Source organism: Halictus rubicundus, unplaced genomic scaffold (genome assembly GCF_050948215.1).
Source record: "Halictus rubicundus isolate RS-2024b unplaced genomic scaffold, iyHalRubi1_principal scaffold0144, whole genome shotgun sequence".
NCBI classification, from domain to species: domain Eukaryota; kingdom Metazoa; phylum Arthropoda; class Insecta; order Hymenoptera; family Halictidae; genus Halictus; species Halictus rubicundus.
Window position 1 is genome coordinate 120354 of NW_027488685.1, and position 14105 is coordinate 134458.

A 14105-nucleotide genomic window follows, 5' to 3' on the forward strand; every position below is an offset into this window, starting at 1 on the left:
TAGAGGATAGGATAGGATAGAGGATAGGATAGGATAGAGGATATAATAGGATTGAGGAAAGGATAGGATAGAGGATAGGGTAGGATAGAGGATAGGATAGGATAGAGGATCGCATAGGATAGAGGATAGGATAGGTAATTGGATAGGATAGAGGATAGGATAAGTTAGAGGATAGTATAGGATAGAGGATAGGATCGGATAGAGGATAGGATAGGATAGAGGATCGGATAGAGGATAGGATAGGATAGGATAGAGGATAGGATATAATAGAGGATAGGATAGGGTAGAGGATAGGATAGGATAGAGGATCGGATAGACGATAGAGGATAGGATAGGATAGAGGATAGGGTAGAGGATAGGATAGGATAGAGGATCGGATAGAGGATCGGATAGAGGATCGGATAGAGGATAGAGGATAGGATAGGTAATTGGATAGGATAGAGGATAGGATAAGGTAGAGGATAGTATAGGATAGAGGATAGGATAGAGGATCGGATAGGATAGGATAGAAGATAGGATAGGATAGAGGATAGGATAGGATAGAGGATAGAGGATAGGATAGAGGATAGGATAGGATAGAGGATAGGATCGGATAGAGGATAGGATAGGATAGAGGATAGGATAGGATAGAGGATAGGATATTATAGAGGATAGGATAGGATAGAGGATAGGGTAGGATAGAGGATAGGATAGGATAGAGGATAGGATAGGATAGAGGATAGGATAGGTTAGAGGATAGGATAGGATAGAGGATAGGATAGGATAGAGGATAGGATAGGATTGAGGATAGGATAGGATAGAGGAAAGGATTGGATAGAGGGTAGGATACGATAGTGGATAGGATAGAAGATAGGATAGGATAGAGGATAGGATAGGATAGAGGATAGGATAGGATAGAGGATAGGATAGGATAGAGGATAGGATAGGATAGATAATAGGATAGGGGATTGTATAGGATAGATAACAGGGGACGATAGAGGATAGGATAGGTTAGAGGATAGGATAGGATAGAGGATAGGATAGGATAGAGGATAGGATAGGATAGCGGATAGGATAGGGTAGAGTATAGAATAGGATAGAGGATAAGATTGGATAGAGGATAGGATAGGATAGAGGATAGGGTAGAGGATAGGATAGAGGATTGGATAGGATAGGGGATATTATAGGATAGAGGATAGGACAGGATAGCGGATAGGATAGGATATAGGATTGGATAGGATAGAGGATAGGATAGGATAGAGGATACGAAATTATAGAGGATAGGATAGGATAGAGGATACGAAATTATAGAGGATAGGATAGGATAGAGGATAGCATCGGATAGCGGATAGGATAGGGGATTGGATAGGATAGAGGATAGGATACGATCGGATAGAGCATAGGATAGGGGATTGGATAGGATAGAGGGTAGGATAGGATAGCGGATAGGATAGCATATAGGATTGGAAAGGATAGGGGATAGGATAGGATAAAGGGTAGGATAGGATAGAGGATAGAATAGGATAGAGGATAGGATAGGATAACGGATGGGATAGGATATAGGATTGGATAGGATAGAGGATAGAATAGGATAGAGGATAGGATAGAGGATAGGATAGGATAGAGGATAGGATAGGATAGAGGATAGGATAGGATAGAGGATAGGATAGGATAGAGGATAGGATAGGATAGGATAGAGGATAGGATAGGATAGAGGATAGGATACGATAGATGATAGGATAGGATAGAGGATATGATAGGGGATTGGATATGGTAGAGGATAGGATAGGGTAGAGGATAGGATCGGATAGAGGATAGGATAGGGGATTCGATCGGATAGAGTATAGGATACGATAGAGGATAGGATCGGATAGGGGAAAGGATAGGGGATTGGATAGGATAGAGGTTAGGAGACGATAGAGGATATTATAGGGGATTGGATAGGATAGAGGATAGGATAGGGGATTGTATAGGATAGAGGACAGGAGACGATAGAGGATAGGATAGGATAGAGGATAGGATAGGATAGAGGATAGGATAGGATAGAGGATAGGATAGGATAGAGGATAGGATAGGATAGAGGATAGGATAGGATAGAGGATAGGATAGGATAGGATAGAGGATAGGATAGGATACAGTATAGGATAGGATAGAGGATAGGATAGGATAGAGGATAGGATAGGATAGAGTATAGGATAGGATAGAGGATAGGATATTATAGAGGATAGGATAGGATAGAGGATAGGATAGCATAGAGGATAGGATAGGATAGAGGATAGGATAGAGGATAGGATAGGGGATTGTATAGGATAGAGGACAGGAGACGATAGAGGATAGGATAGGATAGAGGATAGGATAGCATACAGTATAGGATAGGATAGAGGATAGGATAGGATAGAGGATAGGATAGGATAGAGGATAGGATAGGATAGAGGATAGGATAGGATAGAGGATAGGATAGGATAGAGGATAGGATAGGATAGATTATAGAATAGGATAGAGGATACGATAAGATAGAGGAAAGAGTAGGATTGAGGATAGGATAGGATAGAGGAAAGGATAGGATAGAGGATTGGATAGGTAATTGGATAGGATAAAGGATAGGATAAGATAGAGGATAGTATAGGATAGAGGATAGATAGGATAGAGGTTAGTATAGGATAGAGGATAGTATAGGATAGAGGATAGGATAGGGGATTGTATAGGATAGAGGACAGGAGACGATAGAGGATAGGATAGGATAGAGGATAGGATAGGATAGAGCATAGGATAGGATAGAGTATAGAATAAGATAGAGGATAGGATAAGATAGTGGATAGGATAGGATTGAGGATAGGATAGGATAGAGGATAGGATAGGATAGAGGATAGAATAGGATAGCGGATGGAATAGGATATAGGATTGGATAGGATAGAGGATAGGATACGATAGTGGATAGGATAGAGGATAGGGTAGGATAGAGGATAGGATAGAGGATAGGATAGAGGATTGGATAGGATAGGGCATAGGATAGGATAGAGGATAGGATAGGATAGATGATAGGATAGGATAGAGGATAGGATAGGATAGAGGATAGGGTAGGATAGAGGATAGGATAGGATAGAGGATAGGATAGGATACGATAGAGGATAGGATAGGATAGAGGATAGGATAGTGGATTGGATAGGATAGAGGATAGGATAGGATAGAGGATAGGATAAGATAGAGGATAGGATAGGATAGAGGATAGGATAGGATAGAGTATAGAATAAGATAGAGGATAGGATAGGATAGAGGATAGGATAGGATTGAGGATAGGATAGGATAGAGGAAAGGATAGGATAGAGGATTGGATAGGTGATTGGATAGGATAGAGGATAGGATAGGATAGAGGATAGTATAGGATAGAGGATAGATAGGATAGAGGTTAGTATAGGATAGAGGATAGGATAGGATAGAGGATAGGATAGGGGATGGTATAGGATAGAGGACAGGAGACGATAGAGGATAGGATAGGATAGAGGATAGGATAGGATAGAGCATAGGATATGATAGAGGATAGGATAGGATAGACGATAGCATAGGATAGAGGATAGGATAAGATAGACGATAGGATAGGATAGAGGATAGGATAGGATAGAGTATAGAATAAGATAGAGGATAGGATAGGATAGAGGATAGGACAGGATTGAGGATAGGATAGGATAGAGGATAGGATAGGATAGAGGATAGGATAGGATAGAGGATAGGATAGGATAGGATAGAGGATAGGATAGGATACAGTATAGGATAGGATAGAGGATAGGATAGGATAGAGGATAGAATAGGATAGCGGATGGAATAGGATATAGGATAGGATAGGATAGAGGATAGGACAGGATCGAGGATAGGATAGGATAGAGGAAAGGATAGGATAGAGCATCGGATAGGTGATTGGATAGGATAGAGGATAGGATAGGATAGAGGATAGTATAGGATAGAGGATAGGATAGGATAGCGGATAGGATAGGGTAGAGTATAGAATAGGATAGAGGATAGGATTGGATAGAGGATAGGATAGGATAGAGGATAGGGTAGAGGATAGGATAGAGGTTTGGATAGGATAGGGGATATTATAGGATAGAGGATAGGACAGGATAGCGGATAGGATAGGATATAGGATTGGATAGGATAGAGGATAGGATAGGATAGAGGATACGAAATTATAGAGGATAGGATAGGATAGAGGATACGAAATTATAGAGGATAGGATAGGATAGAGGATAGCATCGGATAGCGGATAGGATAGGGGATTGGATAGGATAGAGGATAGAATAGGATAGAGGATAGGATAGGATAACGGATCGGATAGGATATAGGATTGGATAGGATAGAGGATAGAATAGGATAGAGGATAGGATACGATAGATGATAGGATAGGATAGAGGATAGGATACTGGATTGGATAGGGTAGAGGATATGATAGGGTAGAGGATAGGATCGGATAGAGGATAGGATAGGGCATTCGATCGGATAGAGTATAGGATACGATAGAGGATAGGATCGGATAGGGGAAAGGATAGGGGATTGGATAGGATAGAGGATAGGAGACGATAGAGGATATTATAGGGGATTGGATAGGATAGAGGATAGGAGACGATAGAGGATAGGATAGGGGATTGTATAGGATAGAGGACAGGAGACGATAGAGGATAGGATAGGATAGAGGATAGGATAGGATAGAGGATAGGATAGGATAGAGGATAGGATAGGATAGAGGATAGGATAGGATAGAGGATAGGATAGGATAGAGGATAGGATAGGATATAGTATAGGATAGGATAGAGGATAGGATAGGATAGAGGATAGGATAGGATAGAGTATAGGATAGGATAGAGGATAGGATATTATAGAGGATAGGATAGGATAGAGGATAGGATAGGATAGAGGATCGGATAGGATAGAGGATAGGATAGAGGATAGGATAGGGGATTGTATAGGATAGAGGACAGGAGACGATAGAGCATAGGATAGGATAGAGGATAGGATAGCATACAGTATAGGATAGGATAGAGGATAGGATAGGATAGAGGATAGGATAGGATAGAGGATACGAAATTATAGAGGATAGGATAGGATAGAGGATAGCATCGGATAGCGGATAGGATAGGGGATTGGATAGGATAGAGGATAGAATAGGATAGAGGATAGGATACGATCGGATAGAGCATAGGATAGGGGATTGGATAGGATAGAGGGTAGGATAGGATAGCGGATAGGATAGCATATAGGATTGGAAAGGATAGGGGATAGGATAGGATAAAGGGTAGGATAGGATAGAGGATAGAATAGGATAGAGGATAGGATAGGATAACGGATGGGATAGGATATAGGATTGGATAGGATAGAGGATAGAATAGGATAGAGGATAGGATAGAGGATAGGATAGGATTGATTATAGGATAGGATAGAGTAAAGGATAGGATAGAGGTTCGGATAGGTGATTGGATAGGATAGAGGATAGGATAGGATAAAGGATAGGATAGGATAGAGGATAGGATAGGATAGAGGATAGGATAGGATAGAGGATAGGATAGGATAGGATAGAGGATAGGATAGGATAGAGGATAGGATACGATAGATGATAGGATAGGATAGAGGATAGGATAGGGGATTGGATATGGTAGAGGATAGGATAGGGTAGAGGATAGGATCGGATAGAGGATAGGATAGGGGATTCGATCGGATAGAGTATAGGATACGATAGAGGATAGGATCGGATAGGGGAAAGGATAGGGGATTGGATAGGATAGAGGTTAGGAGACGATAGAGGATATTATAGGGGATAGGATAGGATAGAGGATAGGATAGGATAGAGGATAGGATAGGATAGAGGATAGGATAGGATAGAGGATAGGATAGGATAGAGGATAGGATAGGATAGGATAGAGGATAGGATAGGATACAGTATAGGATAGGATAGAGGATAGGATAGGATAGAGGATAGGATAGGATAGAGTATAGGATAGGATAGAGGATAGGATATTATAGAGGATAGGATAGGATAGAGGATAGGATAGGATAGAGGATAGGATAGGATAGAGGATAGGATAGAGGATAGGATAGGGGATTGTATAGGATAGAGGACAGGAGACGATAGAGGATAGGATAGGATAGAGGATAGGATAGCATACAGTATAGGATAGGATAGAGGATAGGATAGGATAGAGGATAGGATAGGATAGAGGATAGGATAGGATAGAGGATAGGATAGGATAGATTATAGAATAGGATAGAGGATAGGATAAGATAGAGGAAAGAGTAGGATTGAGGATAGGATAGGATAGAGGAAAGGATAGGATAGAGGATTGGATAGGTGATTGGATAGGATAGAGGATAGGATAAGATAGAGGATAGTATAGGATAGAGGATAGATAGGATAGAGGTTAGTATAGGATAGAGGATAGTATAGGATAGAGGATAGGATAGGGGATTGTATAGGATAGAGGACAGGAGACGATAGAGGATAGGATAGGATAGAGGATAGGATAGGATAGAGCATAGGATATGATAGAGGATAGGATAGGATAGAGGATAGCATAGGATAGAGGATAGGATAAGATAGAGGATAGGATAGTATAGAGGATAGGATAGGATAGAGTATAGAATAAGATAGAGGATAGGATAGGATAGAGGATAGGATAGGATTGAGGATAGGATAGGATAGAGGATAGGATAGGATAGAGGATAGAATAGGATAGCGGATGGAATAGGATATAGGATTGGATAGGATAGAGGATAGGATACGATAGTGGATAGGATAGAGGATAGGGTAGGATAGAGGATAGTCTAGGATAGAGATAGGATAGAGGATAGGATAGAGGATAGGATAGGATAGAGGATAGGATAAGATAGAGGATAGGATAGGATAGAGGATAGGATAGGATAGAGTATAGAATAAGATAGAGGATAGGATAGGATAGAGGATAGGATAGGATTGAGGATAGGATAGGATAGAGGAAAGGATAGGATAGAGGATTGGATAGGTGATTGGATAGGATAGAGGATAGGATAAGATAGAGGATAGTATAGGATAGAGGATAGATAGGATAGAGGTTAGTATAGGATAGAGGATAGGATAGGATAGAGGATAGGATAGGGGATTGTATAGGATAGAGGACAGGAGACGATAGAGGATAGGATAGGATAGAGGATAGGATAGGATAGAGCATAGGATATGATAGAGGATAGGATAGGATAGAGGATAGCATAGGATAGAGGATAGGATAAGATAGACGATAGGATAGGATAGAGGATAGGATAGGATAGAGTATAGAATAAGATAGAGGATAGGATAGGATAGAGGATAGGACAGGATCGAGGATAGGATAGGATAGAGGAAAGGATAGGATAGAGCATCGGATAGGTGATTGGATAGGATAGAGGATAGGATAGGATAGAGGATAGTATAGGATAGAGGATAGGATAGGATAGCGGATAGGATAGGGTAGAGTATAGAATAGGATAGAGGATAGGATTGGATAGAGGATAGGATAGGATAGAGGATAGGGTAGAGGATAGGATAGAGGATTGGATAGGATAGGGGATATTATAGGATAGAGGATAGGACAGGATAGCGGATAGGATAGGATATAGGATTGAATAGGATAGAGGATAGGATAGGATAGAGGATACGAAATTATAGAGGATAGGATAGGATAGAGGATACGAAATTATAGAGGATAGGATAGGATAGAGGATAGCATCGGATAGCGGATAGGATAGGGGATTGGATAGGATAGAGGATAGGATAGGATAGAGGATAGGATAGGATACAGTATAGGATAGGATAGAGGATAGGATAGGATAGAGGATAGGATAGGATAGAGTATAGGATAGGATAGAGGATAGGATATTATAGAGGATAGGATAGGATAGAGGATAGGATAGGATAGAGGATCGGATAGGATAGAGGATAGGATAGAGGATAGGATAGGGGATTGTATAGGATAGAGGACAGGAGACGATAGAGGATAGGATAGGATAGAGGATAGGATAGCATACAGTATAGGATAGGATAGAGGATAGGATAGGATAGAGGATAGGATAGGATAGAGGATAGGATAGGATAGAGGATAGGATAGGATAGATTATAGAATAGGATAGAGGATAGGATAAGATAGAGGATAGGATAGGATAGAGGATAGGATAGGGGATTGGATAGGATAGAGTATAGGATACGATAGAGGATAGGATCGGATAGAGGATAGGATAGGGGATTGGATAGGATAGACAATTGGAGACGATAGAGGAGCGGATAGGGGATTGTATAGGATAGAGAATAGGAGACGATAGAGGATAGGATAGGGGATTGTATAGGATAGAGGACAGGAGACGATAGAGGATAGGATAGGATAGAGGATAGGATAGGATAGGATACAGGATAGGATAGGATAGAGGATAGGATAGGATAGAGGATAGTATAGGATAGAGGATAGGATAGGATAGAGGATAGGATAGGATAGAGGATAGGATAGGATAGAGGATAGGATAGGATAGAGTATAGAATAAGATAGAGGATAGGATAGGATAGAGGATAGGATAGGATTGAGGATAGGATAGGATAGAGGAAAGGATAGGATAGAGGATTGGATAGGTGATTGGATAGGATAGAGGATAGGATAAGATAGAGGATAGTATAGGATAGAGGATAGATAGGATAGAGGTTAGTATCGGATAGAGGATAGGATAGGATAGAGGATAGGATAGGATAACGGATCGGATAGGATATAGGATTGGATAGGATAGAGGATAGAATAGGATAGAGGACAGGAGACGATAGAGGATAGGATAGGATAGAGGATAGGATAGGATAGAGGATAGGATAGGATAGAGGATAGGATAGGATAGAGGATAGGATAGGATAGAGGATAGGATAGGATAGAGGATAGGATAGGATAGAGGATAGGATAGGATAGAGGATAGGATAGGATACAGTATAGGATAGGATAGAGGATAGGATAGGACAGAGGATAGGATAGGATAGAGTATAGGATAGGATAGAGGATAGGATATTATAGAGGATAGGATAGGATAGAGGATAGGATAGGATAGAGGATCGGATAGGATAGAGGATAGGATAGAGGATAGGATAGAGGATAGGATAGGGGATTGTATAGGATAGAGGACAGGAGACGATAGAGGATAGGATAGGATAGAGGATAGGATAGGATAGGATACAGGATAGGATAGGATAGAGGATAGGATAGGATAGAGGATAGTATAGGATAGAGGATAGGATAGGATAGAGGATAGGATAGGATAGAGGATAGGATAGGATAGAGGATAGGATAGGATAGAGTATAGAATAAGATAGAGGATAGGATAGGATAGAGGATAGGATAGGATTGAGGATAGGTTAGGATAGAGGAAAGGATAGGATAGAGGATTGGATAGGTGATTGGATAGGATAGAGGATAGGATAAGATAGAGGATAGTATAGGATAGAGGATAGATAGGATAGAGGTTAGTATCGGATAGAGGATAGGATAGGATAGAGGATAGGATAGGGGATTGTATAGGATAGAGGACAGGAGACGATAGAGGATAGGATAGGATAGAGGATAGGATAGGATAGAGCATAGGATATGATAGAGGATAGGATAGGATAGAGGATAGCATAGGATAGAGGATAGGATAAGATAGAGGATAGGATAGGATAGAGGATAGGATAGGATAGAGTAGAGAATAAGATAGAGGATAGGATAGGATAGAGGATAGGATAGGATTGAGGATAGGATAGGATAGAGGAAAGGATAGGATAGAGCATCGGATAGGTGATTGGATAGGATAGAGGATAGGATAGGATAGAGGATAGTATAGGATAGAGGATAGGATAGGATAGAGGATAGGATAGGATAGAGGATAGGATAGGATAGAGGATAGAATAGGATAGCGGATGGAATAGGATATAGGATTGGATTGGATAGAGGATAGGATACGATAGTGGATAGGATAGAGGATAGGGTAGGATAGAGGATAGTCTAGGATGGAGGATAGGATAGAGGATAGGATAGAGGATAGGATAGAGGATTGGATAGGATAGGGCATAGGATAGGATAGAGGATAGGATAGGATAGAGGATAGGATAGGATAGGATAGAGGATAGGATAGGATAGAGGATAGGATAGGATAGAGCATAGGATAGGATAGAGGATAGGATAGGATAGAGGATAGGATAGGATACGATAGAGGATAGGATAGGATAGAGGATAGGATAGGGGATTGGATAGGATAGAGGATAGGATAGGATACAGGATAGGATACGATAGAGGATTGGATAGGATAGAGGATAGGAGACGATATAGGAAAGGATAGGGGATTGTATAGGATAGAGGACAGGAGACGATAGAAGATAGGATAGGTTAGAGAATAGGATAGGTTAGAGGATAGGATAGGATGGAGGATAGGATAGATTAGAGGATAGGATAGGATTGAGGATAGGATAGGATAGAGGAAAGGATTGGATAGAGGGTAGGATACGATAGTGGTTAGGATAGAAGATAGGATAGGATAGAGGATAGGATAGGATAGATAATAGGATAGGGGATTGTATAGGATAGAGGACAGGGGACGATAGAGGATAGGATAGGTTAGAGGATAGGATAGGATAGAAGATAGGATAGGATAGAGGATAGGATAGGATAGCGGATAGGATAGGGTAGAGTATAGAATAGGATAGAGGATAGGATTGGATAGAGGATAGGATAGGATAGAGGATAGGGTAGAGGATAGGATAGAGGATTGGATAGGATAGGGGATATTATAGGATAGAGGATAGGACAGGATAGCGGATAGGATAGGATATAGGATTGGATAGGATAGAGGATAGGATAGGATAGAGGATACGAAATTATAGAGGATAGGATAGGATAGAGGATACGAAATTATAGAGGATAGGATAGGATAGGATAGAGGATACGAAATTATAGAGGATAGGATAGGATAGGATAGAGGATAGCATCGGATAGCGGATAGGATAGGGGATTGGATAGGATAGAGGATAGAATAGGATAGAGGATAGGATACGATCGGATAGATCATAGGATAGGGGATTGGATAGGATAGAGGGTAGGATAGGATAGCGGATAGGATAGCATATAGGATTGGAAAGGATAGGGGATAGGATAGGATAAAGGGTATAATAGGATAGAGGATAGAATAGGATAGAGGATAGGATAGGATAACGGATCGGATAGGATATAGGATTGGATAGGATAGAGGATAGAATAGGATAGAGGATAGGATAGGATAACGGATCGGATAGGATATAGGATTGGATAGGATAGAGGATAGGATACGATAGAGGATAGGATAGGATAGAGGATAGGATAGGATTGAGGATAGGATAGGATAGAGGAAAGGATAGGATAGAGGATTGGATAGGTGATTGGATAGGATAGAGGATAGGATAGTATAGGATAGAGGATAGATAGGATAGAGGTTAGTATCGGATAGAGGATAGGATAGGATAGAGGATAGGATAGGATAACGGATCGGATAGGATATAGGATTGGATAGGATAGAGGATAGAATAGGATAGAGGATAGGATACGATAGATGATAGGATAGGATAGAGGATAGGATACTGGATTGGATAGGGTAGAGGATAGGATAGGGTAGAGGATAGGATCGGATAGAGGATAGGATAGGGGATTCGATCGGATAGAGTATAGGATACGATAGAGGATAGGATCGGATAGGGGAAAGGATAGGGGATTGGATAGGATAGAGGATAGGAGACGATAGAGGATATTATAGGGGATTGGATAGGATAGAGGATAGGAGACGATAGAGGATATTATAGGGGATTGGATAGGATAGAGGACAGGGGACGATAGAGGATAGGATAGGTTAGAGGATAGGATAGGATAGAGGATAGGATAGGATAGAGGATAGGATAGGATAGCGGATAGGATAGGGTAGAGTATAGAATAGGATAGAGGATAGGATTGGATAGAGGATAGGATAGGATAGAGGATAGGGTAGAGGATAGGATAGAGGATTGGATAGGATAGGGGATATTATAGGATAGAGGATAGGACAGGATAGCGGATAGGATAGGATATAGGATTGGATAGGATAGAGGATAGGATAGGATAGAGGATACGAAATTATAGAGGATAGGATAGGATAGAGGATACGAAATTATAGAGGATAGGATAGGATAGGATAGAGGATACGAAATTATAGAGGATAGGATAGGATAGAGGATAGCATCGGATAGCGGATAGGATAGGGGATTGGATAGGATAGAGGATAGAATAGGATAGAGGATAGGATACGATCGGATAGAGCATAGGATAGGGGATTGGATAGGATAGAGGGTAGGATAGGATAGCGGATAGGATAGCATATAGGATTGGAAAGGATAGGGGATAGGATAGGATAAAGGGTATAATAGGATAGAGGATAGAATAGGATAGAGGATAGGATAGGATAACGGATCGGATAGGATATAGGATTGGATAGGATAGAGGATAGAATAGGATAGAGGATAGGATAGGATAACGGATCGGATAGGATATAGGATTGGATAGGATAGAGGATAGGATACGATAGAGGATAGGATAGGATAGAGGATAGGATAGCATACAGTATAGGATAGGATAGAGGATAGGATAGGATAGAGCATAGGATAAGATAGAGGATAGGATAGGATAGAGGATAGGATAGGATAGATTATAGAATAGGATAGAGGATAGGATAAGATAGAGGATAGGATAGGATAGAGGATAGGATAGGGGATTGGATAGGATAGAGTATAGGATACGATAGAGGATAGGATCGGATAGAGGATAGGATAGGGGATTGGATAGGATAGACAATTGGAGACGATAGAGGAGCGGATAGGGGATTGTATAGGATAGAGAATAGGAGACGATAGAGGATAGGATAGGGGATTGTATAGGATAGAGGACAGGAGACGATAGAGGATAGGATAGGATAGAGGATAGGATAGGATAGGATACAGGATAGGATAGGATAGGATACAGGATAGGATAGGATAGAGGATAGGATAGGATAGAGGATAGTATAGGATAGAGGATAGGATAGGATAGAGGATAGGATAGGATAGAGGATAGGATAGGATAGAGGATAGGATAGGATAGAGTATAGAATAAGATAGAGGATAGGATAGGATAGAGGATAGGATAGGATTGAGGATAGGATAGGATAGAGGAAAGGATAGGATAGAGGATTGGATAGGTGATTGGATAGGATAGAGGATAGGATAAGATAGAGGATAGTATAGGATAGAGGATAGATAGGATAGAGGTTAGTATCGGATAGAGGATAGGATAGGATAGAGGATAGGATAGGATAACGGATCGGATAGGATATAGGATTGGATAGGATAGAGGATAGAATAGGATAGAGGATAGGATAGGATAGAGGATAGGATAGGATAGAGGATAGGATAGGATAGAGGATAGGATAGGATAGAGGATAGGATAGGATAGAGGATAGGATAGGATAGAGGATAGGATAGGATACAGTATAGGATAGGATAGAGGATAGGATAGGACAGAGGATAGGATAGGATAGAGTATAGGATAGGATAGAGGATAGGATATTATAGAGGATAGGATAGGATAGAGGATAGGATAGGATAGAGGATCGGATAGGATAGAGGATAGGATAGAGGATAGGATAGGGGATTGTATAGGATAGAGGACAGGAGACGATAGAGGATAGGATAGGATAGAGGATAGGATAGCATACAGTATAGGATAGGATAGAGGATAGGATAGGATAGAGGATAGGATAGGATAGAGGATAGGATAGGATAGATTATAGAATAGGATAGAGGATAGGATAAGATAGAGGATAGGATAGGATTGAGGATAGGATAGGATAGAGGAAAGGATAGGATAGAGGATTGGATAGGTTATTGGATAGGATAGAGGATAGGATAGGATAGAGGATATTATAGGATAGAGGATAGGATAGGATAGACGATAGTATAGGATAGAGGATAGGATAGGATAGAGGATAGGATAGAGGATAGGATAGGATAGAGGATAGGATAGGGGATTGGATAGGATAGAGTATAGGATACGATAGAGGATAGGATCGGATAGAGGATAGTATAGGGGATTGGATAG